The 27,416-nt window shown below is 42.3% G+C and overlaps 1 protein-coding gene across 2 annotated transcripts in view; it reads right to left on the reverse strand.

Annotated features, from left to right (window-relative positions):
• The window catches only part of SLC16A12 (solute carrier family 16 member 12), a 99,721-nt gene that overhangs the window by 48,679 nt on the left and 23,626 nt on the right, over positions 1-27,416 (reverse strand). The window contains exon 2 of one of the 2 annotated variants that reach the window (XM_061402758.1): positions 21,661-21,731. The exons of the other annotated variant lie outside the window; for it this stretch is intronic. The gene's annotated coding sequence lies outside the window, so the exon portion shown is untranslated. The remainder of the gene's footprint in view (positions 1-21,660; positions 21,732-27,416) is intronic. 2 annotated transcript variants of the gene reach the window in all.

Below are 27,416 nucleotides of genomic sequence, written 5' to 3' on the forward strand. Positions count from 1 at the left end.
TTCCTCTTACAGAGTGATGCAATATTTGATGAGTAAATAACAAGGAATGAAAAAGTCCACTTTAGGGCAACTGTAACCGGACAAAATAAGAATACAGTGTTCTTTTTGTGGCATTTTAGGCTCACTCAGGGATATCACTCCCTCTTCTTTGACAGACTTCTTGAGAGAGTGCTGAAAATGACAGAACTGTTTTTGCTGGGGGGTTAGGAGAGGAAGAGTTCTTAGTATTTTCAGGATAAAAATAAATAAATGCTTGATTTATACCAAAAGAGTTTTAGGATCGTAGGATGAGAATAGAAAATAAATATTTTAATGTCTAAAAAAAAACTAATCACCTATAAAGATTGAAAATTGCAGTTTTGTCTGTAATTAACCATTCATGTCTTAAATCCTTACTCTTCGCTTAGAAGAGAATGATGAATGGCTGAGGTCTATATTCCAAAGTCCAGTGTCATTTTTACTGGTAACAAGGCAGACTTTATGGGTGTCAAGCCTACCAATGATAAGCCGTAAGCACAGTGTGAGGGAAAAGATATAACAGACAAATCTGTAGTCAAGCACAGAATCATTGTTAAGAGTCTAATGGCAATAGAATCAACCAAGTAAAAAGAGAAAGAAAAGAGAAAAAGAAAATTCAACAGCTTGGAGTCATTTTGTGTAGAGAAAAATACATCAGCGTGTCTTCATTCAGAGCTTCCCAACTGCTGAACGTGTGGGATATGGATCTGTATTAGTCAACTCAGGCTTGTATAACAAAATATAACGTAAGACCACTGACTGGCTTAAACAACAGACATTTATTTCTCACTGTTCTGATGGCTGGAAGCCCGTAACCAAGGTTCCGATAAATCTGGCTTCTGGTGAGCGCTTTCTTCCTGGCTCGTTGATGGCTGCCTTCCTGCTGTGCTCTCACACGGCCTTCTTTGGCAGGTGGGGGTAAGGGGGTGTTTGGCCAGAAATAGAGGAATGTGGGAGGAGCTCTCTGGTGTCTCTTCCTATGAGGACACTAATCCTATTAGAAAGGGCCCCACCTTTATGACTTCACTTCGCCTTAATTATTTACTTAGAAGTCCCATCTCCATGGTGGTTAGAGCTTCCATATATGAATGTGAGGGGGGACAAACATTCAGTCCATAATAGGATCCCTCAGCTGGGCAGAACCTTGGACTGGGAAGGGCCCAGGCCAGAAACAGTCTCATGGTTTTCCCAAGTGTGGCTAAGAAGATCATGATTTTTGAGGTCTGGATCCCTGAGAGAGGTTGGGAAGCACGGATTTATGGACCCTGAATGCACCACTGCACTGTTAACCATTATGAGAATAAACTCAGTGATCCCTAGGAGTGAAGAAAAATCACAATAATAATGCTTAAATAACATGCAGTATATGCCACACCTGATCTTAGTGTTTCTTTACACGTTAACTCATTTAATACTCACAACAGCCCTCTGATATATAAAGTATTATAACACCAGGCTTAAGAGAGAGTCCTTGATCTGAATCCAAATCTTGTCTTCTGCACTTTTAGCTCTGTAACTGTGGTTAAATTACTAAGTCTCTCTGAATCTGTTTCCTCTTCTATAAAATGGGACGGATATATAAGCATAGAATTCCAAAAAGCTGTGAAAACTGAAAAATTTCCATACATTAACAGTGTACTCATTTCATTGCTAGATCTAAACACTCATAGTTTTTATTTACCTTTCTGGATGGGACAGTCTTAAAGGTTTCAACTCATAGTTGTGACAATTTAGTTAATTCAATTAACACACTTAGCATAGTGCCTGGCACATGTGGGAAATGATATCCTAGTATGAACTATTATTGTTGTTGTTCTTATTATTATTACTACTGCCGTTCTCTAGATGAGGAAACTGAGGCAGAGAGAAATCAGTCTGTCCAAGCATCAGCCAGCATGTGGCACACTGGAAGTGAACCCCAACAGTATGGCTTCGAGGACTGTGGTCTTAAGCACTGCACCATCTCTACAAATTACATACATTTCTTTCATGTTTACATATGTTCAATCATGTTTAATGCTCCATGTTTAAGAACTATTAGTTGAAAAAAAAGAATGAAAGCCTGCCATTTGTAGTAACATAGATGCACCTAGAGGTTATCACACGAAGTCAGACACAGAAAAACAAATATAATATCACTTATATGTGGAATCTAAATAAAGATAAAAAAAAAAACTGTTTTATAAAACAGACTCACAGACTTCAAAAACAAACTTATGGTTACCATAGGGGAATGGTATGCTGCTGCTGCTGCTAAGTCGCTTCAGTCGTGTCCGACTCTGTGCGACCCCATAGCGGCAGCCTACCAGGCTCCCCCGTCCCTGGGGTTCTCCAGGCAAGAACACTGCAGTGGGTTGCCATTTCCCTCTCCAATGCATGAAAGTGAAAAGTGAAAGTGAAGTTGCTCAGTCATGTCCGACTTAGCGACCCCATGGACTGCAGCCCATCAGGCTCCTCCGTCCATGGGGTTTTCCAGGCAAGAGTACTGGAGTGGGGTGCCATTGCCTTCTCTGGGGAATGGTATAAGAAGGGATAAATCAGGAGTTTGGGGTTAACAGAAGCACACTACTGTATATGAAACAGATAATCAACAGGGACCTACCTCTATAGCACAGTGAACTCTAGTCAATATTCTGTAATAACCTAAATGAGAAAAGAATCAGAAAATCTGTAAAACTGAATCACTTTGCTATACATCTGAAACTAACACAACACTGTAAATCAACTAAACTCCAATATAAAATAAAATTTTTAAAAAGGCAATGTTTTAATAAAATATTTTAGAAGTTTTGTCCAGCTCAGCTTCAAGGGAATTCAGCTCCATCATTCAGAATGATCCAAGAGCAGGCCCTGGGGAAGGGGGCCTGCAGCCATGTCAGTGCTCTACGATCTGAACCCCTGGCCTAGCTCACCAAACCAGGAGTCCACACCTGATCCCCAAGAGCCAACCAAAGGCTGAACCAATTCTACATCGTTTGAACAGGCAATGCATTCTTGCCTGGAAAATCCCACGGACGGAGGAGCCTGGCAGGCTACATACAGTCCATGGGGTCGCAAAGAGTCTGACACGAATGAGCGACTTCCCTTCTTCTCCAATGGGAAAATGAAGTGACTGAGTCAGGCTGGAGCTGGAAGGTGCTGAGTTAGGCTGGAGAGCCATCCTCTGCCATGAGTATACCCAGAGGAGCTAAGAACCGGGAGAGGAAGATCGCAGTTCCAGGGAGACCAATGGTTCTCAACCAGGGACAATATGAGCCATCAGGGGCCATCTGCAACGGCTAGAGACACATTCTGCCATTGCAGTCAGAGTACTTTTTTCAGCATCTGGTAGACAAGTTAAAGGTGCTGCTTCAACCCCACAGTGCACAGCACAGCTCTGCCAAAAAAAAAAGTATTATCTGGCTCAAAATGTCAATTATGACAAGGTTGAAAACTCTGCTTTAGACTCGGAGGAAGCAACCATGTAGCACAAGGAGAGGGTGAGATAGAGGAGTTATTTGCTTTAGTTCCAGAGGCTCCTCAGGCCCCGATTCCAGCTGCTCACAAAGCTGTATAGCTCTTCCAGCCCTAAATTCACCCGAGCTTCTTTATGGTCCATGTTCCTCCTGTCCGTTTATCATTCCATAAGAGTTCCCCTTTATGTTATACCCGTTTGATGAGTTGATGTTTCCTGCAACCAAAGACAACGGCGCCCCACTCCAGTACTCCTGCCTGCAAAATCCCATGGATGGAGGAGCCTGGTGGGCTGCAGTCCATGGGGTCGCTAAGAGTCGGACACGACTGAGTGACTTCACTTTCACTTTTCACTTTCATGCATTGGAGAAGGAAATGGCAACCCACTCCAGTGTTCTTGCCTGGAGAATCCCAGGGATGGCGGAGCCTGGTGGGCTGCCGTCTAAGTGGTCGCACAGAGTCGGACACGACTGAAGTGACTTAGCAGCAGCAGCAGCAGCAACCAAAGACACTAGAGCAGGTTTAGGGGAGAGCAACTCAGGATGGTGGAAAGAGTGCTTCAGGCAGAAGAAATAGTATATGTAAAGGCACAGAATTTTAGAAGGCAGGTGGAGAAACACAGCGGGGGAAATGAAGAATAAAACAAAGGAGAGGAAAAATATGAGTCAAAGCACAGAAGCAGCATTAAGCATGGTATGTTTTCATGTAGAAAGGAGAGTGGTCTCACTAGGTCAGCAGGTGCATCCTGGGGAAATTAAAGAAATTAAGTGAAAACGAAGCATCAGACTATACAACTATAATTGGAGAAGGAAATAGCAACCCATTCCAGGATACTTGCCTGGAGAATCCCATGGACAGAGGAGCCTGGCGGGGTACAGTCCACAGGGTCTCAAGAGTCACATACGACTTTGCAACTAAAACAACAAATAAAAACATACAACTACAATACAGGCTTGAGCTTCCCAGGTGGAGCTAGTGCTAAAGAATCTGCCTGAAACGCAGGAGCTGCAGGAGACTCAGGTTTGACCCCTGGCTTGGGAAGATCCCCTGGAGGAGGAAATGGCAACCGACTCCAGTATTCTTGCCTGGAGAATCCCATGGACAGAGGAGCCCATCAGGCTCCTTGGGGTCTCAGGTCCATGGGGTCTCAAGGAGTCAGACACGACTGAAGTGACTTAGTACATAGCATAATACAGGCTTGCATATCAGTGACTCTCTTAGGCCTAATTCATCCTTTGAACGGATAAAAGAAAAAAAAATATCGATGTGTTTGGGAATGTATACTTTCTTGGCAAGCCATCTCTACTCAGTAAAAACATTGCCCTATCAGTTAAAAGAAAAGAAAAGGAAAAAAAAAAAAAAAGCAACAAGCAGGATTTCCCCAATATGTGAAATAAACTAAAGCAGAGGCAGAAATCTCTATAGCATTTGTGGCAATCAGACAGAAGTTTTTAATCAATAAGTTCCTTGATTCCCCTTTCTGTACTGTAGGGAGGATGCAGCATTCTCACTGTCTGGCACTGAGGAGGGTCTGAGGTAGTACCTAAAAGCCCCATATGACTCACTTTTTTTTTTAATGAAAAAAGAAAAAGTCCACAAAGACTGGGAAATGGGCTTCCCTTCACCTCAGTCAAGGAGAGAGAGGATTCGCAAAAGCATCATTAAATCTTTCTGGGGAAGAAAAAACAAACAAAAGAGGGAAATACACATGTCAATTACGTGACACTGACATGGAACAGAAATAAGTTTAGAAACAAAAAGAGAAAAGGAAATGAATGTTATTAAAGCAGAGGCCCCCACAAGGCTTTGTTTCTCTTTTTCCTTCCTGCTTTCTAACAGGGATAATGTGATTCCCGAGGAAAAGCTGCTTTTGTAGTCAGCAGGTCAAAGGTCTTAGATCCAAAAACAGTGGATACACAATGTTCCAGAAGAGATGTGTGTGGCTTCCTGGTACTGAATCGACCCCTGCAGGTCAAAAGACACCCGGGATGAAACACCGAACTGTGGAATGAAATGCATACCCCTTCACTGCCAACAGGCAGTTCTTCAAGGGTGGTGGACAGCCACCAGGAACCTTTTGACAGCTGGCTGGGAAGGAGGCCTGGGCTCGGTGGGATCGGTACAAAGGGTCAGATTCCTCTGAGTGAGCACCGCCATCCTGGGGAAAGGCAGCAAGGCTCCTCTAAGAGGAAATAACATCCGGCTGATGCATTGGGTGTTTAAAGGAAATGCCCAGGATGGTGTAGCAAAAAAAGACAACTCAACATTTTAATTTCATAGGTGAACATCATCACCACAACAGCAGACACTACTTTTTGAGCATTTATCTGTGAGCCAACCACTGTGCTAGGAGAGTCACAGACATTAGTTATAGTCATTCAGAGAGGGATCTGAGGGACCTCCCTGGTGGGCCAGAGGTTAAGACTCCATGCTCCCAAGGCAGGAGCCCCAGGTTCAATCGATGGTGGGGAACTAGATCCCACATGCCACAATTAACTATTCCACATGCTGCAACAAAGACCTGGTGTGGCCAAATAATTAATTTTTTACAAAGTATGGTATCTGGATACCTGCACTTCAGCATCAGTGCAGCTTGGCATCATGGTACCACAGTTTTATACGGCAGAATTTCACTATCCTTTCTGAATTAAAGCCGTGCCTATAAAAAGTGCTAATAAGGGCTTAGGAGCCAAACCCATCCCTTCCAAACTGGCAGGCGATGGGAGGGGTTTCAGTGAGACTTGGAAAACAAGCTGGCTTTCATTAGTTGGGTCACTGCAATGCCCATGACTGAGATAGCGGCAGTGATAACAAACAGACAGTCCCACCAAAGGATGCCTCAGAAATCTAAAAACACTCCTTCTCTGAGCAGTTTGGAGGATTTTCAAAGAATTACCTCCCTCATGAAAAGGAAGCAGGGGAACTTCCCTGGTGGCCCAGTGGTTGAGAGTCCACCTTGCAATGCAGGAAATACAGGTTCAATCCCTGGATGGGGAACTAAGAGCATCCATGCCACAGAGCAACTAAGCCCGTGCGCTGCCAACCGCTGAGCCCACACGCTCTGAAGCCCATGCGACACAACTAGAGAGCCCGAGTGCCACAACTAGAAAGTCGGTGTGCCACAACAAAAGATCCTGCAGGACGCAATGAGACTCCGGGTGCCACAGTATAAAAACAAAATTAAAAAAATAAAAGAAGTTCGGAGGAAGAATGACCAGGATGCTGAGTGCTCATGGTGAACCAAGACACAAACTATACCCGGGAAGTCACTTTGCCAACTTACACCCCTGTTGGCACAAGCCTCTTGAAAGGAGTCTTTTGACAGAAAAGAAAGGGTGACTGTACTTCTTACTTTTAAATACTCATCTCTAAAAAATCTGACTATTTTTACAATGGCATTAAATTCTGAAAAATCCTTTGAAATTACTCTTTGTATTGTTTTCAAATCCAGGTCATTTAAATAAGGAATTCATGCTCACCATTTTGTAGACAAAGTATTTTGACCCCAAAGTACTGCCTAATTTGATCATCAATAATGCAAATCAGACTTGGTTCCCAATGACCTTTGATGTTTCCAAAAATTATATTCACCTTCTTGAAGACCAGACATTATTGAGGATATTCAAAGAATAAATTAAAAGTTTAAAGTAGCTTCAAAAAATGAAAGTTCTAAAATATAATGAACAATGATAGCTTGACCTTAAAAGTCCCTAAGGCTACTTTTAAGAGGATAATATCAATTGGATATATATTTCACACTATATTTTTGAGTCAATATTTTACTACATGTATTTATACCTGTGAATATTTAATAAGGTCTGTTATTTCAAATATGCTGAAAAAAGGTATAAAAGTTATTGTTAACTCACCCCTAAAGATATCAGTCCAATGTCCTTTTATGATCATAAAAGTCAGTATAATTGCTGGTCATCATCAAGGAGAAAGTGGAATACACTGAAAAATATAATCCTGCTTGTATCAAACATCAGCATCCATAATGCTGCATATAATTCTGTTCACTTGCAAATAATATATATTTCAATCTCAGAAGAGTCAGATGACTAAAGTGTCTCAAGATATGAAGTCTCCATGTGAAGAGGAATTAAAAAGTAGGGAGTTTCTTCAATAGCAGAGAAATAGATCAAAGAGTGATGGGCTTGAATCTCACAAATTACAGGGCTCAGCCTACCAGACTGCCCCATGCTGGTCTCAGGCCCTGGGGCACCCGTACCTGTGGCTGATCAACTAGATTTCTGGGTGACCACCCCCTTTTCAGGTTCTAAAATTTGCTAGAATGGCTCACAGAACTCAAGAAAACACTACTTACTTTTACTGATTTATTATAAAAGATATAGATGAACAGCCAGATAGAAAGATACATAGGGCGAGGTCCGAAAGGGTCCTGAGTTGGAAGCTTCTGTCTGTGGAGTTAGGGTGTGCCACCCTCCCAGCAAGTGGATGCCAAGTTCACCAATCTAGAAGCTCTCCGAATCTCTAGTTCAAGAGCTTTTTATAGAACTCAGTCTCCAGCCCCACTTCTTTCCTCTCCCAGGAGATGAGTGAGTAGGGCTGAAAGTTCAAATCCTCTAATCACTGAGTCTTTCTGGAGACCAGCCCCACCCTGAGGCTATCAAGCCACGGCTCCAACTGCCACTGCCCGCCTCCAAAATTATCTCATTAGCATAAACTCAGGTGTGCTTAAAAGAGCTTCCCTGGTGGCTCAGTGGTAAAGAATCAGCCTGCCAGTGCAGGAGATGCTGGTTCGATCCCTGGGTCAGGTAGATCCCTTGGAGAAGGAAATGGAACTCATTCTCCAGTATTCTTGCCTGGGAAATCCAAAGGACAGAGGAGCCTTGGACTACAATCCATGGGGTCCCAAAGAGTCAGACGCAATTTAGCAACTAAACAAGACAACTAAGTATAACAAAGTACACTCCAATCGCTCAGAAAATCCCAAAGGTTTTCAGGATGCCTTACCAGTAGCTAGAGACAATAACTATGTTTTTTTATTTACTATAAAATTTTATTTTTACTATACCTCAAAGTTTCAATTGAGGTAATGATATAAAATTAATGTGAAATTATATTGTGATGAGCCAGATGACCATCTTCAGAATTTACACCAAAAAACCTCATTTCACATCTCTTGGGTTCCTCACTCAGCTTTGAAAATACAAAAAGGCTGGGAGAGTGAAGATTAAAAAAGAGGCTTTGGGGGAATTCCCTGATGGTACAGTGGTTAGGACTCAGAGCTTTCACTGCTGTGGCCCCACTTCAATGCCTGGTTGGGGAACTAAGATCCCGCAAGCCATGTTGCAGCTTCAGAAAATAAAGAAGATTTTTTTTTTTTTTTAAGAGACAATTTCTTTATGGAGGATGGCTCGACCCCTATCTCATGCTTAGAAAAACGAGGGTGTCAAGGAATCCAGGGCCTAGTTGGGACTCTGCGTTTGAAAGCACAGTGGAGGGGGATTAGATTCCAGGCCCAGGGGACCAGAAGAGAAGCTGGAAAATGACTCTGACCCTGGCACAGAGGAGAGTTGCCCCCTTCTGGCAATAGTAACTGCATGTTCCCTTCTTCAGGAGGACTCCAGGGATCCAGGAAAGTTTCCCACAGGTCATGACAGACTTTGCTGTGGAAAAAGCTGCCTGGAGCCATTATCTATGCTAGCTGAGTCACTTAGCCTTATCTGACTCTTTGCAAGCCCTCCAGGTTCCTCTGTCCATGAGATTCTCCCGGCAAAAATCCTGGAATGGATAGCCATGCCCTCCTCTAGGGGGTCTTCCCGACTCAGGGATTGAACTAGCATCCTTTTCATCTCCTGCATTGGCAGGTAGGTTCTTTATCACTAGGACCACCTGGGAAGCCCTCACAGTCCCACCCAAGAGGGTCTCTAGGAAGGGGAAGTGGTTCTCTCATGCACGGCAAGGGTCCATAACTATCAGAGGGCCAAGAACTGAGGGGGTTACAAGCAGCCAGGGAAGCACCTCATGCCTCGTGCTTGTGCCTAGAGGGACAAGCAAAAATTAAATTAAATTAAAATGAAACCAGCCCCTGGATAAAGAGCGTACATACCAAGTAAGATTGTGCCCTCATCTCCTAATCTCCTCAACGACTGAACTAAGCCCTAGTGGAGCTCAATTTTTTTTTTTGTTTTACAACAAGCTGGGAGAAAAGAAACACTAGTCCAAAAAAGAAGGAAGGATGATGCCTCCCTCTCCCTCTCCAAACAGCCAACTTCATAGCAGTGCTGCCTGGGGAGAAGGTAAGACAGCATTAAGTTAAATTTTACATTTTTATAATTTGCGTGGGTTCAGTTCAGTTCAGGTCAGTTCAGTCGTGTCCGACTCTTTGCAACCCCATGAACCGCAGCACGCCAGGCCTCCCTGTCCATCACCAACTCCTGGAGTCCACCCAAACTCATGTCCATTGTGTTGGTGATGCCATCCAGCCATCTCATCCTCTGTCGTCCCCTTCTCCTCCTGCCATCAATCTTTCCCAGCATCAGGGTCTTTTCTAATGAGTCAGCTCTCTGCATCATGTGGCCAAAGTACTGGAGTTTCAGCTTCAACATCAGTCCCTCCAGTGAACGCCCAGGACTGATCTCCTTTAGGATGGACTGGTTGGATCTCTTTGCAGTCCAAGGGACTCTCAAGAGTCTTCTCCAACACCACAGTTCAAAAGCATCAATTCTTCGGCTCTCAGCTTTCTTCACAGTCCAACTCTCACATCCATACATGACCACTGGAAAAACTATAGCCTTGACTAGACGGACCTTTGTTGGCAAAGTAATGTCTCTGCTTTTTAATATGCTATCTAGGTTGGTCATAACTTTCCTTCCAAGGAGCAAGCGTCTTTTAATTTCATGGCTGCAATCACCATCTGCAGTGATTTTGGAGCCCCCCAAAATAAAGTCTGTCACTGTTTCCACATCTATTTGCCATGAAGTGATGGGACCAGATGCCATGATCTTCGTTTTCTGAATGTTGAGCTTTAAGCCAACTTTTTCACTCTCCTCTTTCACTTTCATCAAGAGGCTTTTGAGTTCCTCTTCACTTTCTGCCATAAGGGTGGTGTCATTTGCATATCTGAGGTTATTGATATTTCTCCCAGCAATCTTGATTCCAGCTTGTGCTTCTTCCAGCCCAGCGTTTCTCATGATGTACTCTGCATATAAGTTAAATAAGCAGAGTGACAATATGCAGCCTTGACGTACGAATTGAGATGGTGTGACTTGAAGTGACCAAGAATGAACAGAAAGTTACAGAAACTGTTCACGTTTTCATCCAGAGATAGTGGTGGGCTATTCTCTACTGAACAAGTTTTAAAGAGAAAATGGGAAATGGGGAAAAAAAAAAAAAGAGTTGCAGTTTCAATACAACCCACAAGGAGGGCTGTTCAACATCAATAAGAGTATCACTGTGACCCATAAAAATTTTACAAAATATCTCCGGAGGCAAAACCAATTGAAGTAGAAATAGTCAGGAAAAGTTTAGACCAATTCATAGATAATATAGTAAGTCCCCTACCTATGATCGTTCAAGTTTCCAGCTTTCAAAGTTGTAAGCGTGCATTCCCTCAACATTAGGCGTGAGTGAACTGCAGCTCAACCTCCGTCTCCTATTGCTGACAGTCCTTCGGCTCTACCAGCTCCCACCTCCTCTCCCTCCCCCAGTCCGCAGCTCTTCTTGCCTGTTCACTCGATGCCACCCTGTGTGCCAGCTGTCCTACTGCACCACTGTACATTTCAAGGTTATGTACTGTAAGATTAAAAATGTCTATTTTTTCTGCTTTTTCGGTATTATTGTATGAGAAGTATTATAAACACAGCACATAGAGCCGATTGTGTTAACAGGGTACCTAGGCTAACTCTGTTGGACTTACAAACTGGACTTATGAACGAGCTCTCGGAACATGTGTATGTGGGGACTTATTGTATCAAAATAGGTTTCCCAGACCAAGAGGGAAGATATTTGGAAGCTGCTGTCACACTTTGATGCTAACATGATATCCATGTCCTCCCACTGGCTCCATCTGTTTGTGGTGTCACACTTACAAAAGAACCAAAGGGCAATTTTAATGTTTTAAAGCTGCACATATCTTAATTGACCATAACCATAATATAGCAAAATAGAGCAATCCATCATGATCAGTACTTCATTGACCAAGGCACTTTAAATAAGACTCTATAAAGATGATGATAAATGTATATAGATTATCCACTAAAGGTTATTATTGATTTTCTCTTGAAGTCATCCTTTATCTTATGTGGCCTGAGAGAGAAGAGCAGTTTAGGCACAAAAGTGGGAACAACCCAGCCATGCCTAAATGAATTAGCAAAAATTGTCTATAAATAATTTATTTTAGTAAGTCTGTACTACTTTGTCATGGTTGCACATCCATAAAATAAAAGAATAACTTACATTTGTTGTACAGTGCAATGGACTTTCTATCCATAACTATTACTGTATTTAAGTCTCAGAGATCTAGTGAGGAAAACAGAGGACATAATGGTCATATCTTGTTTTTTCTTATTTTTCTGCCCAGCATCCAGGCCAAATCACTTAGACCACAGCATCTCATTTTTCCATCAGGAATCTTACCCATTCTCAGATAGTGTGCTTTGGGAGCCTACATGTTCCTGGAGAGGCATGGCTGGTTAGAGGCACAATGATTCATTCAGAGACTTATGAACCAAACTAGACCAGTAAGAGTCAGCCTTGCAGCATTTGCTGGAACAATTGGGAAGAAGTGCCTTCATTGCATGGGATTCCAAGTCATAGAATGGATACAGTGAGCTGCTGGTGGCCATTTTTGTCTCCACTGGGAGACACCCCACCTAAAATGAAGTCAACCCAGGAAAGAGAAGGAGTGAGATAAATACATATTTCTGAAACTGTGTAAACATTTGAATCAGCCCTAACTAAATCCCACCCTTGGAGCTCTCTGTTCAGTGAATAAATGAATTAGTTTTTGCTTATAGTCACATTGACTTTTATTTCTATTATTTGCACCCAAGCTCCTGATTAGTTTTTTGATGTCAAATTCATCTTTTCAATTCCTCAGCTTGGCTCCCCATCCCATATAGTTGTACTGTAATGTGTAGCTGTGCTGTGCTTAGTCTCTCAGCCCTGTCCAACTCTTTGCGACCCCATGGACTGTAGCCCACCAGGCTCCATTGTACGTGGAATTCTCCAGGCAAGAATACTAGAGTAGGTTGCCATGCCCTCCTCCAGGGGATCTTCCCAATCCAGGGATTGACCCCAGGTCTTCCGTGTTGCAGGCAGATTCTTTACTGTCTGAGCCACCAGGGAAGCACCACCAATGTTTTATAGGCTTAAACACTCAAATAATCAGATAAGCCAGCAATCATCAGAACCAGGAGGTTCAGAAGAATGAGTCTGTAACATACAGCAGATATTTTAAATGCAGGGTTCTCACTAAAGTAATTTTGTCAAAACAGACTAGTACCAATCAATCCATTTCCCCTAATGCTAAAAGTTTTGGATGCCTGGGAAATTGAAGCATTGAGAGCTACAGAAATACAGTAGAAATAAAAAAATCCAAGTAACTATATTGGCTCCATTCCTATTAGCAAACAAATTCAATCACCCACACACTATTTTTTCTTTTCTTAAAGAACTGTTAACAGCAATGTTTGGGATCAGGTTTTTCAATTATATAATATGAAAGTCTGCCAGAATTATTACATAAAGCAAATATTTTAAATCTGACAATGAAACCAATCAGTCAAGGATCAAAGAGGACATATATAGCTAGTTCATTAACAAAAACATATGTTCTATCTCACACTGTTGATAGGATATTAGTTGGTTCGATTTTTTTGGAGTGATATTTTGCAGCATCTAGCAAAAGTTTAAATGAACTTAAATTCTGACCCAGTACTTCTACATTTATTTAGGAATCTGTCATATAGTAACACTCCGCTAAATGCTCTAGTATATTTGGATAAAGGTGCATTAGCATAACTTGTAACTACAAACACACTGGAAGTAGTTTCTATTTGCAGGGAATCAGCTGGATGAATTGTGGTACATTCAGACTCCAATTTACTACAGATTGAACATAAATGTTTATCTTTGCTCTCTCCTAAAATGCCACTGATGGTAAAGGGATAAAAAACAGAAACAAGTCACAAAGATAAAGTGAACAGGAGAGATGATGACAGCAGATAAGAAATGTGAACCAAACACTGGAAGCTGGGAAATAAATGAACAGATGGTATAGGACTTAGCCAGAGAACGCTGAAACCTAAGCCAGCAGGGAAGGAATACAATAAGGAGTCAGCCAATTGCAGAATCACAGGAAGAGTCAGAAATGGAGGAACAGAGGATTTCTTAGAGGCAGCAAATGTGGTTAAAAACAGGATAGACAGCAAGTCTTTAAAAGTTCTCCTCCTCCCCACCCACCCCAGAATCAATGTCATTTGCAACAACACGGACGGACCTAGAGACTATTACAACCGAAGCAAGTCTGCTGCTGCTGCTAAGTCACGTCAGTCGTGTCCGACTCTGTGCGCCAGCCCACCAGGCTCCCCCGTCCCTGGGATTCTCCAGGCAAGAACACTGGAGTGGGCTGCTATTTCCTTTTCCAATGCATGAAAGTGAAAAGTGAAAGTGAAGTCGCTCAGTCGTGTCCAACTCTTAGCGACCCCATGGACTGCAGCCCACCAGGCTCCTCCGTCCATGGGATTTTCCAGGCAAGAGTACTGGAGTAGGGTGCTATAAGTCAGACAAAGACAAATAACCATAAGATATCACATATATGTGGAATCTGAAATACAGAAATAAAGCTGTCTACAGAAGAGAAACAGATTCACGGGCTGTCAAGGTGGAGAGGGTTACGACAGGGATAGATTGGGAGTTTGAGATTAGCAAATGCAAACTATTTTATAAATAGGATAGATAAGCAACAAGATTCTATTGTACAGCACAGGGCACTATACTCAGTATCCTGTGACACATCTTAGTGGAAAATAATATGAAAAAGAATACATATATGTGTATATTTTATATATATATAACCGAATCACTTTGCAATACAGCAGAAATTTTAATATAACATTGTAAATCAACTATATACTTCAATCTCTGGAGTAGGAAATGGCAATCCACTCCAGCATTCTGCCTAGGAAATCCCATGGACAGAGGAGCCTGATGGGCTATAGTCCATGGGGCAGAAAGAGTCAGACACAACTGAGCATGCACACTGATACTTCAATAAAACTTTCTTTAAAAGTTCTCCCCCTCACACCATGAGAAAATTGGTCTCCCCTTCTCTGGAGAAAAAAATGGTGTTTACTCTGGAAACACTGCACACTATGATATTGGAAACTGCAGATACAGTTGGGGGTGAAGCGGGAAGGTGAAGCCCAATATGACAACACACAGGTTAAATGAAAACCATACTGAAAGGTGAAACACTCTGTCCCAAAACCTGTGCTTCATTTAACTCCCAGAACACCACCAGCCAAACTTCTAATATCGGGGCAAAAGACTGAGATATATCTTTGGAGAAACTGACCACACTGAGAGCAAAGGTACGAATTTGGGAGATGCAGGAACTACATTCTACCATACTGCTGGATCCAGAGCCCCTCTTCACAATGCGGCTTGCCAGTTCACCAATTCTTCCACCCAATCAGCTTTCTAGCACCTCATTCTTGAATGAATAGACAACCACAGATCACAGATAATGAAAGCCTCTAGTATAAGCTAGGATAGAGGGAAATCAGGAGGGGGATGGAAAAGTCAACTCAGAGGAAACAAGGATCATGACAGTTGAGGGCATGAAAGAAAAGGAAAGGTCAGGAAAGAATTAAAAAGAAAACACACAACTTTTGTTAGTATCTTCAAAAAGTTAAAGAAAACAGTGTAAAAATGAAGCATGAAATGGTAGGCTATGAAAAGAACCAAAAAAGAACTCTTGGAATTAAAATATGACTCTTGGAATTAAAAAGTTTATGGGAGGACTGGAAGATAAAGTTGCAGAAATACCCCAGAAAGTAGACAAAAACACAAAGATAGAGAATACTAGAGAGAAAGAATAAGAAAATTACATTGGTCCAGAAAATTAAATAGTCAAATAATAGGTGTCCCCGTAACAGAGGAAACAGGAGGAAATACGTGATGAAAAACACTATAAAAACATGTCCCACATTTGAGTATCCAACAAAGTTAATGAAAATCCTCACAGCTCCCAATCTCACACCATTTACAAAAGTCAATTCAACAACATATGAAAGGCAAAATGATTAAGCTTTAAGAATATAATACCTTCATGAGTTGGAGGTAAGGACAGAATGCTAGAACAGAGCTCAAAGAGCCTTAAGCACGAAGGGAAGACATTGATTCATTTAACTGCATTAAAATTTATAAATCAGAAGATATGATTAAAGAGTTAAAAGACAAAACAAAAAACAGAATATATCTGCAACAGATATAACCCACAAAGGGTTTATATCAAGAATATAAAAGAAATTCCTATTAATCAATATGATTAAAAGGACAATACAATAGAAAATGGACTTGCACAGACAATCCACACAAATAGAAATCCAATGGCCAGTGAATATATGAAAAGATGCTCAACATTATCTGCAGTGAAACATACAAATTAAAACACGAGATAAATGTGAGCCCTAATGTAAGCTATGAACTTTGGTAAATTGCTTCAGTCGTGTTCAACTCTTTGCAATGCTTTGGACTATAACCTGCCAGGCTCCCCTGTCCTTAGGATTCTCCAGGCATGAATACTGGACTGGATTGCCGTTTCTTTCTCCAGGGGATCTTCCTGACCCAGTAATCATAATCATAATAATAACATATCAATACTGGTTCATCAACTGTATTGAATATACCACATCAATGCAAGATGTTAATAAAAGGGGAAAACATGTGGGGCCAGAGAAAGAGTATATGGAAACTCTGTATTTTCTCTTCAATTTTTTATAAACCTAAAACTGCTCTAAGAAAGTCTATTAATTAAACACAAACACACACACACAATGAGATACCAACATACATGCACCACACTGACAAAAAATTTTAAAAGGCTGGTGATCTCAAGTGTTGGCAAGGATGTAGAGCAATGAGAACTCTCACTTACTATTGGTGGAAGTGTAAATGGATACAAATATTTTGGAAAACCACTTGGCACTATCTAATAAAGTTAAAGACAGGATTTCCACATGACCTCTCCTAAGTGTGTATCAATAGAAATGCATATACAAATGTATGAGAGCATGTGTATGAGAGTGTTTATGCAGCCATCTTTTGTGAAAACCCCAAACTGGAAAAGTCCAAATGTCTATTAATATCAGTAACTGGAACAAAGGAAAACCAAGTTGCAATGAAACATGCACCCATACGGATGAATCTCAGAAACTTAATAATAAGTGAAAGAAACAAGTCCCCAAATACTATGCACAGTGGTATTTCATCCTCATGAATTTCACAAAATTAAAACTAAATTGTATTATTTAGAGATGTACACAAAAATGATAAACGTATAAAGAAAAACAAGGAAGTGAATTCCACAAAACATAAGACAGTGGCTACCTAGCTGGGGGAAGGAAATGTGATCAAAGAGATTCAGCACACAAGAAGTGGGGCTGAAGGGGGAGTATCTTCTAAGATATTTGCAAAGTTCTATTTCTTAATCTCCGTGGAGTTAGAAAAGGAAAAAATAAAAAAGAGCAAAACACGGAAAATATAACTAGTCCCTCTAGTTTTGTAACTAGTGGTTGCTTGCACTCTCCAGATCAGTCATTCTCATCGCAGCCACGTTAGAAGACCAATAAGCAGTTTTGAAATTAAAAGATGCTTACTCCTTGGAATCAAAGCTATGACTAACCTAGACAGCATATTAAAAAGCAGAGACATTACTTTGTCAACAAAGGTCCGTCTAGTCAAGGCTATGGTTCTTCCAACAGTCACGTATGGATGTGAGAGTTGGACTATAAAGAAAGCTGAGAGCCGAAGAATTGACACTTTTGAACTGTGGTGTTGCAGAAGACTCTTGAGAGTCCCTTGGACTGCAAAGAGATCCAACCAGTCCATCTTAAAGGAGATCAGTCCTGGGTGTTCATTGGAAGGACTGAAGTTGAAGCTGAAACTCCAATACTTCGGCCACCTCATGCGAAGAGCTGACTCATTTGAAAAGATCCTGATGCTGGGAAAGACTGAGGGCAGGAGGAGAAGGGGATGACAGAGGATGAGATAGACGGTTGTATGGCATCACCGACTCAATGGACATGAGTTTGGGTGAACTCCGGGAGTTGGTGATGGACAGGGAGGCCTGGCGTGCTGTGGTTCATGGGGTCACAAAAAGTCAGACACGACTGAGCGACTGGACTGAACTGAACTGAACTGAACTGAAGCAAAGTTCTAGGGCCAGAAGAGACTAGCTCCCTCAAACTTTCATAGAACTCTGTGAACTGTTCCACTCTCTACCTTCATAAAGGGTTCTTAGGAGAGCTCTCTGGTTGAACCAGCATGGTAAAGTGAGGGTAGTTGGCAACAATGTGGGGGGTACCAATAAGACTGACTGTTAAACTTTTTGTTAAAAGCAAAAATGAAATGAAGCAAGACCCTATGGTCTTTGCCCTCCACGTCCTCCATCTGCCTTTTGTCTGTGGAAAAACTTATGCCAAAGAATAAGTTTAATCAAAGTGAGAAAATGTAGAACAAAAGAAAACAATCAAAGGAGACCAAATAATAGTTCAGTCATCAAGCAAAGTCAAGGACCTTTAGTTTCTCCTCAAGGGCTAAAGATAATATTCTGAGCCATATCCTGTGAGCTGCCCTGTAGATACTACAATGCTCACCATGTGGAAGAAGTTAACTGCATGATGACCAGACTGCAGCCATAAATAAGCTGCTACAGTTCTGAGAACTGGCCTCAAAAAAATGGAAACAAACCAACCCTGGAACTGAAGACTAACTTTACCCAAAACAATCAAAATGACGCTGGATTAGACCACCGATGATCTATTTCAAAATGACTGTCAGAGCTAACGGTGCTGCTTCTGCATGTAGCCCTCTCCCTGTGGCTCTCACGGCTTTTGCCCACTGGTTGTCAGTGGGGTGGAGGGAATCGGCTTTTCGACTGAAGTCGGCCCTCCTCCCTGATTGCGGGATTCCAAAATATGGCAAACTCTCCTTTCCACCAACCTGGCCTCTCTATTGGCTCTTGAGCAGCAGTTGGACTCCATTTTCAGTTCCAAAAGGATATGATCAATTCTAAGCAAAAGTTTTCTTAGTGATTTAAGTATTTATTATTCAAGTGGCAAGAAATTTAAGAGCTATCTTTAACCTGATTGGTGGCATTAAGATATTGAGAGGGGAAAAAAAGAGTTGGATTAAGGATGGATAAATAGGCAAAAGGAATAAAATATTATAAATAAGTAACATAAATAACATAAAATACAAGAGAAAATGCACTCTGCATAAATCCACTTTGATACTGTATCAGAAACTAGGGGTTATAATCAATCCATTATAAAGAAAAAAGTGTTCTGGAGCAAAAAAAAAAAGTATAAATTACAATTATTCTCACCACCACTACCAGAACATTAAATAATGTTTCTGATTGGTTCTTACCTCTGTAATGACGGTAACTCTCAGGACTAAGAAAATTTAGAGGACCGTGTTTTACTTCCCTACTTCCTCACTCAATGAGAATGGGTCACTCTCTCAAGAAAGCTGCATTCACAGTGGCATAGTTTAGTGCTAAGTTGCTTCAGTCATGTCCAACTCTGTGCGACCCATGGATTATAGCCCACCAGGCTCCCCTGTCCATGGGATTCTCCAAGCAAGAATACTGGAGTGGGTTGCTATGCCCCTCTTCAGGGGATCTTCCAGATCCAGGGATGGAACTCTTATCTCTTCTGTCTCCTGCCTTGGCAGGTGGGTTCTTTATCACTAGCACCACCTAGGAAGCATAGAGTTGCATAGAGTAAACCATATAATGCCTCCTTGCCCCACTTATCCACATTCTTATGCCACTGGATACAGGAAAATCCCACATAGGCCCACTCTCTGATCCCACCCCTCATTCACTTTCTCTGGAGTTTGAATTCTGGAAGGGAAGCCAGTTCATCAATGTTAAACTGAATCAAGACACATGTAGAAGACAAAAACCACAGATCAATAGAGTTCTAAGGAGACCCTAGGAGTCACTAGATCGGGCATGCATGATCAACTGGTATCCATGGGCCACATACAGTCTCCCAATATGACCTGTTTGACCCTCATGCTGATTTTTTAGAAATTAGAACCAGTTTCCAATACTTAAGAACCAGACAATTCTACAACGATCCAGATTTCTTGCTTTGCTTTAAAAATCTGGAGATTCTAACAACTCTGTGTCCCAAAACTTATGACATGACATGATCAGCCCCTGGTGTAGCTCAAGATCCTCATTTTTCAGAATGGAAAAGCTGATGCTCAACAAAGGGAATTCATAGATATCACACAGTAAGTTAGAACCATTAATGAGATGAGAACAGAGGCTATCGGGCTCTTGACTACATAACCCTGGAGACAACCCTGGAGACGTCAGCCAACTTGCCAACACATCGTCCCTAACGCTCGGACCTGTCTAGTCATGTAAGCCACAGAGCAATGTCTTGACGAGGAGCCTGGTCCACCTGCAAGGAGCTCAGGGATTCAGAAAGCTGAGAAAAGCATGGTTCTAAGCTTACCTTTCTACTTGCTGGACAGGAAGTAAACTCCTTTCATGGTTGCAGCTGCATGTCAGGGAGGCTGAGCACCGAATCCCCAGGAGGTTCTGACACTTTGTGAGCTGGGGAGGGAGGGGAACTGAGCGAGAGGAGGCCTGTGCGCCTCTACCTCCAGTCTGCACTTTAATTAAAGTACACACTCTGTGTCTGTTCAGAATTGCCCTGTTTGGCCATGTGCCATGTTGATAAACATTTTCTCCGGATTTCCTGACTCCTCATCTAGCACACATCCTATTATATGCTATTGCTATCCTGCGTGCAGCTACTGATTTAAGGATTAGACCGGGATAAACATCAGAAAGAGATTAAAAAAAAAATGATTTCATTAAGAGAATGTTTCTCTGAAAGAAGACACTTTCTAATCAGATGTAAAGTAACTTTTTCCTATGGAGGTCAGAATTATATTTTACGTATGTATGTGAACTATGTAATTATTCCCCCAAAATCCTAAATTTATAAAGGCACACAGCCTACGTAAGATAAAACTAAAAGTACAATTTTCATTTTACCTACTTCTGTACTATTTGAAAATTTAACAGGAAACAAGTATTACTGTTATACCCAATAAAAATACAGTAACATTTCTAGTTCGACTGACTGAGATTAATTACATTAGCTATGATCTCTAATTTATATACCATTGGCTGAAGTATAATTACTGACAAGGGAAGTTGTTCCAGATATAATAGTTACGTGAACAAATTAAGTTGCAAAACTGTGTACCATCTACCACGTTTTTATCAAATATATAATACGTAAAATATCTATAAAACATCTGAACATTTTATTTTTAAAGGATAAGATATAAAAAGGAAAGACTAAGACAAAGGTACAAAATAAAATGAGGGAGAATATTAACACAGATAAAATCAATCCACTTCCTATAGGGAGGTCACAAAAGTTGGCCTTAAAATTTCTAGACATAGACAATAAAGGAAAACTAGCCTGAAGCTGAAGCTCCAATACTTAGGCTACCTGACGCAAACAGCTGACTCATTAGAAAAGACCGTGACGCTGGGAAAGATTGAAGGCAGGAGGAGAAGGGGACAACAGAGGATGAGATGGTCGGATGGCATCACCAACTCAATGGACATGAGTTTGAGCAAGCTCCAGGAGATGGTGAAGGACAAGGAAGCCTGGCATTCTGCAGTCCATGGGGTCACAAAGTGTCGGACGCAACCAATCGACTAAACAATAGCCAGATACGTGATCTGTAATGTCCACAAGGTAATGATAAACCAACTAGACTAAAGCCATACAAGTTTTCCTAACAGTAATAATAGTGACGCTTACATAGTGTTTATTGCATGCCTGGGAGTCATTCATTTAATCTTCTCTATGATGACCAAAGGGAGTGCAAAAACTACTAGCCCATTGTAAAGATGGGGAAACAGAGGCACACAGAAATTAATACATGACTTACCAAAGGTCACACAGGTGTTTAAATCCTGCCTGGAGTGCAGGCTCCAGAGTCTCCACAACTTCAATTTGAGGCTGAAATTCAGACAGAGTGACTTTTAACCACTGCAGGATCTCTTCCATCCCTCACAGGAAAAACTATGTTGTAAGACTAACATTCTCAAGATCAGTCTTACAGGAGGCACCATGACACATTTTGGAAGGCTTTTCATTTTTTATTTAATTATTATTTTGCCATGCTACATAGCATGTGAGAAATCTTAGTTCCCCAACCAGGGATCAAACCCATGTCCCCTACAATGGAAGTTCGGAGTCCTACTCCCTGGACCGCCAGGCAAGTCCCTTGGAGGGCTTTTTAGATGGGACTGTACCTGTATAGCAATGGCACCCCACTCCAGTACTCTTGCCTGGAAAATCCCATGGATGGAGGAGCCTAGAAGGCTGCAGTCCATGGGGTCGCTGAGGGTTGGACAGGACTGAGCAACTTCACTTTCACTTTTCACTTTCCTGCATTGGAGAAGGAAATGGCAACCCACTCCAGTGTTCTTGCCTGGAGAATCCCAGGGACGGGGAGCCTGGTGGGCTGCTGACTATGGGGTCACACAGAGTTGGACACGACTGAAGAGACTTAGCAGTAGCAGCAGCATACATCTATAACTGAATGGAAGGCAGCACCCTTTATCAGACCAACCCCCGTCCCACCCCCGCTGCCACTTCTTAAACTCTCCAGCGGTTTTCTCCATTGGCCTGAGAATACCACCGACCCTCCTTACAACACACAAGGCCTTGAAGGATCCCCTTTAAAGCTTCACTTGTCACCTCTTGCCACTCTTCCCCTCAGTCTTGCTAAAGCAGCTTCCCACGTCTTCTTTCTCTGAACATGCTAAACTCATGTTTGCCTCTGGGCCTTTGCAACTGCTCTTTCTTGCCTGGAATCCCTTTCCACCCCCATGGTCTTTAAAAGGTGGTCTCTTCTTGTCATTCAGATCTCAGGTCAAATGTCTCTTTCTAAGAGAGCCCTTCCCCACCATAACAATGCATGACCTCCCTTGTCCCCCCACCTCTAGTAACTCTATTAAATCAGGCTCTTTCATCTTCTTCATAGCACATTTATCACTCTTAGAAGCTGTTGCATTCACTAAATTTTTTATTGTTTGTCTTCACTACAAAGCCATAAGCTCTATGAGCAGGGGTAAATCTTGCCTATCTTATCCACTGCTGGATTTCCAGCACCTAGAACATGCTAATATATAACAGGTCCCCAGTAAATATTTATTGAGATTAAAAAATGAGTGAAGTCAAGGTGATCCTTACTGTGCTGCTTCTCATTTCAGTTATCTAGGCTGGCTATTCACACGGCCCAGATCCTTAACTGTTTGAAAGCATTGCTTCAGTGAGGACAGTGTAGGGAATATATGGCCTGCACAACCACCATTTGATGCTGGAATTCAGGCAGGATTGGTGCCCCCCAAAGTATTCCGGTCCAGCTGCAAACAAAAGGCCACCGCGGCATTCACCAGCTGGTGGGCAACGCTCCCGAGCAGAATTCAGCTGCTTGCCCAGGAGTTTGCATTTCAGAGCCGTGCACTGGACGGTTATCAAACATGTGTCAAGTGCCTGGAGCCCTTGGGAAAACAGAAGCAAAGAAACATCAATCATCTTGGCCGTACATCTGCCGAGCCTCGATACAGTTAATACCACTTCTTCAAGGAGCATGTATTTAAGTTTCCAGCTGCCACATCACGTTGGCTGCTACAGATCTAGGCCAACACAATGCTTATAAATACTGATTTGGCAGAGGACCAAGAATTCCCCACCTTTGTATCAACTAGGCTTCCATCTGTCCGAAGAAGCTGGACAGTGTTGGCACTCAGCTTTCTCTTATCTCTTCATCAACGATTAAAAAGATGAGAAGCAATGGAGGAGCAAAGCTTGTAGGAAACATGTGCTCTAACCAAGATCAAAACCACAAGCTGAGGTCAGGGAAGGAGTTCCTATTTGGTAAGAAGAAACTTGTCAAATAGACACATACTTAATTTATTTCTCTCCGGTGAACATTCTCAAAGCAGCCCATGTCATTCAAAACAGTAGGCATTAAGGAAGATAACGCAGCGCTCCCTATAACAAATCTTATTAAATGATAATCCATCAAATGATGTGTTTCTCACATAACTGGCTTCTACCTTTTTTTTTTTTTTATATTATTTTCCCTTGACATTAAATGTGCTCATGTGCCTCTGCTGCTGCTGCTAAGTTGCTTCAGTCGTGTCCGACTCTGTGCGACGCTATGGACAGCAGCCCACTAGGCTCCTCTGTCCACAGGATTCTCTAGGCAAGAATACTGGAGTGGGCTGCCATTTCCTTCTCCACATGTGCCTCAGTTATATCCTACTCTTTGAGGCCCCATGGACTGTAGCCCGCCAGGCTCATCTGTCCATGGAATTTTTCAGGCAAGAATACTAGAGTAGGTTGCCATTTTCTCCTCCAAGGGATCTTCCCAACCCAGGTATCAGAACATTGTCTCTTGCATTGCAGATGGATTCTTTACCACCGAACCGCTGAGAAATCCCCTTGACATTAGCAATATCTTCCTAAAGTGGTAGGTCTTTGACTAGCCTCATTACATACACATAGCCTTGTTTTATTTGAAAAGGTGGTCAAAATGTGCTTTGGCAAAGAAGAAAACTCACAAACAATTAATGTAGTGCTAATCCATAGCTGTACCCTAATTCCACTTAGAATTATAAAAAGGTCCCTGTAAAATCACACTAACTTGTAAAGAACCTCTCTTCCTGGCTCTGTGTCTTCTCTGAGTGGAAGCACAGAGGGATGAAGTAGATGAAATATGAGGTGATTTCACGTCCAGGAGGGTAGAGAAGGGAGCCCTTGAGTACCCGGTAAGCGCCTTGAGTATGTGGATTTCTAGATGTGCATAAAGAAAGAGATGCAAATAGGTGGGTCATGGGCAGTGACCTGAAAAATGCCATGGGGCCAGGCGGGTCAGGAGAGGTGGGGGTGTGCAGTCATTGGCCAGATGGAGAAGAGATTGGGAGGAAGGGGCTCGCAGGGGAGTCTGCATTTTTGTCCCCATATGATTTAGACTACTAAAGCCACACTGAGCTGGTGCTTCAGTGATGGATGGCAGCCCTCAGAAAAGGCTCTGGAGGAAGGCAAGTCACATGTCTATAGGCTAGAAAGGGGCAAGGGGTCTGCTTATCTTTTGAGAAGTTTCGGAGAAAACAAAGCACAAGAAATGTTGAGATGAACAGAGATGTCTTATCCAGATGTAATGATTAAGAAGTGAAATCACTCTTGTGCCTCTGGGATATACAATCTGTCCTCAGCTTCACCTCCTTCCAGCTCTACAAGGCCCAAATTTAGTCATCAGATCTTACCACTCTTTCTCGTAGCCACACAAAACCAGCACAAGTCCTAACAGCCCAAGTTAAGACCATTGCAACTGTCTCTCTGACTCTGCTTCAAATTCTTCAAACAAGGCAGCCAGAATTATCATGTCAAGAGAAAACAAACCAAAAAAAAAAAAAGGTTCCTCAGACCAGAAAAAGCTCCCTTAAAAGGTCACTGATAACTGATTAAACCAGTCAATCACTTGTAAAGATGCCCTTAACTAGTGCCTTTCCTTATCACCTATTCCCTGGCTCATCACTCTATCTCTAAAAACAAAACATATTCTCTCTCTCACATATATTATTGTAAACTGAACAAGCCTTATTTTCATAAACGTAATTTTCTCCATGTAAGGATTTCTTTCAACTCTTTCTGAATTGATTCCTATGCAATCTTTACGGCCTTTTAAGCTGACGAAGGCACTTGCTATGAGCCTTGAAACTCTTTGGAAAATTACAAAATACATAATTTCACAGACGAGGAAATAAAGAAGCCTTCCCTTTCATTTGCAATCAACAAGATGACCAGTCATAACCCTGGTGAGTAAACACACCGAAAAAGGAGATTTCTTCGTGCTAAAAATCCAAATGGGGCAGGAAGACGCACTTGGGCACCAGAAAGCCACCTGCCGAGGCCTAGTGACAGCCGTGCTCTGCTGTGCTTAGTCACTCAGTCGAGTCTAACTCTTGCGACCACATGGACTGTAGCCCGCCAGGCTTGTCTGTCCATGGGGATTTTTCAGGCAAGAATACTGGAATGGGTTGCTGTGCCCTCCTCCATGGTATTTTCCCAACCCAGGGAGACCCTGGTCTCCCGCACTGCAGGCAGATTCTTCACCATCTGAGCCATCAGGGAAGCCCATGAATACTGGAGTGAGTAGCCTATCCCTTCACCAGGGGATCTTGCCGACCCAGGAATCAAACCAGGGTCTCTGGCATTGCAGGCAGATTCTTTACTAGCTGAGTTACCAGGGAAGCCCCAGTGACAGCAGGCTCTGTAGTCTAATCTGCTGCCAAGAAGCCCTGTTTCTGCTTCACTGAACAGAAGAACGTGTGGCAGCTGGGCCTCCAGCGCTGGAACATCTACGGATGGCCTCAACCCTTGCAAAGTGGCAACGTGACAGGGGCAGCACCGAGTCCAAAGTCAACAAGCATGAGGACTCACGTGAAGTCCGCACAGTCCAGGGTAAACAGGAGCTACTGTCACCTCTGAATTAAAACAGCTTGATTCTGAGTTTCAAGCATTTTTAATTATGTGCGTTATACACGCTAAATTGGGGAAAAGGAGAGAATAGAGAAAAAAGACAATAATAAAAAACATTTACATCCTGCCAACTAATAAGCACTGTTTTTATGTGGAATAAATTCTTTGAATTTTTTAAATATTATATATGTACGTAAATGGGCAGCTGTGCTGTGCTCAGTCGCTCAGTTGTGTCCAACTCTTTGCCATTCCGTGGACTGTAGCCCTCCAGACTGCTTTGTCCATGGAATACATCTTTTTTTAAAGCAAACCTGAGAATTCATACCCATTACCATGGTTATTATTAAAAAGAAAACCAAAAAAGTTAGCAAGGGTTAGTAAGGATGTGGAGAAGCTGAAACCCTTGTGTATTGCCGGTGGGAATGTAAAACAGTGCAGCAGCTATGAGAACCAGTGTGGCGGTTCCTCAAAGAGTCAAAAGTAGAATTATCATATGATCCGACAATTCCACTCCTGAGCACACACCTAAAAGAAACGAAAGCAGGAACTTGAACAGATATTTGTACATCCTTGTTCACAGCAGCATCATTCACAGCAGCCTAGGGATACAAAATGTGGAAGTGTCAGTCACTCACTAGTGTCCAACTCTTAGAGACCCCATGGACAACAGGCTCCTCTGACCATGGACATCTCCAGGCAATACCGGATGGGTAACCATTCCCTTCTCCTGAGGATCTTCCCAACCCAGGGCCTAAACTGGGGTCTCCCACAGTGCAGGCAGATTCTTTACTGTCTGAGCCACCAGGGAAGCCCCAGCCAAAAGACAGCAGCAACCCAAATATCCAGATGAATGGATAAACAAATACCAGAATACTCTTCAGCCTTAAAAAGAAACCTCTGACTCATGGTACATCACCGATGAACCTTGAAGACATTATATGAAGTGAAATAAGCCTGTCACAAAGCGGCAAACAAGGTATGATTGAATTTATGTGAGGTATCTAGAATGGTCCAATTCATAGACAAAACGAGAATGGCAGTTGCCAGGAGCTGGAGGAGGGAGAACGGGGAGTTATTGTTTAATGGGTATGGGGTTTCAGTTTGAGGTGATAAAAAATGTTCTGGAGACAGATGGTGATGATAGCTGCA

This window comes from Bos javanicus, chromosome 26, assembly GCF_032452875.1.
Source record: "Bos javanicus breed banteng chromosome 26, ARS-OSU_banteng_1.0, whole genome shotgun sequence".
In the NCBI taxonomy this organism is placed as follows: domain Eukaryota; kingdom Metazoa; phylum Chordata; class Mammalia; order Artiodactyla; family Bovidae; genus Bos; species Bos javanicus.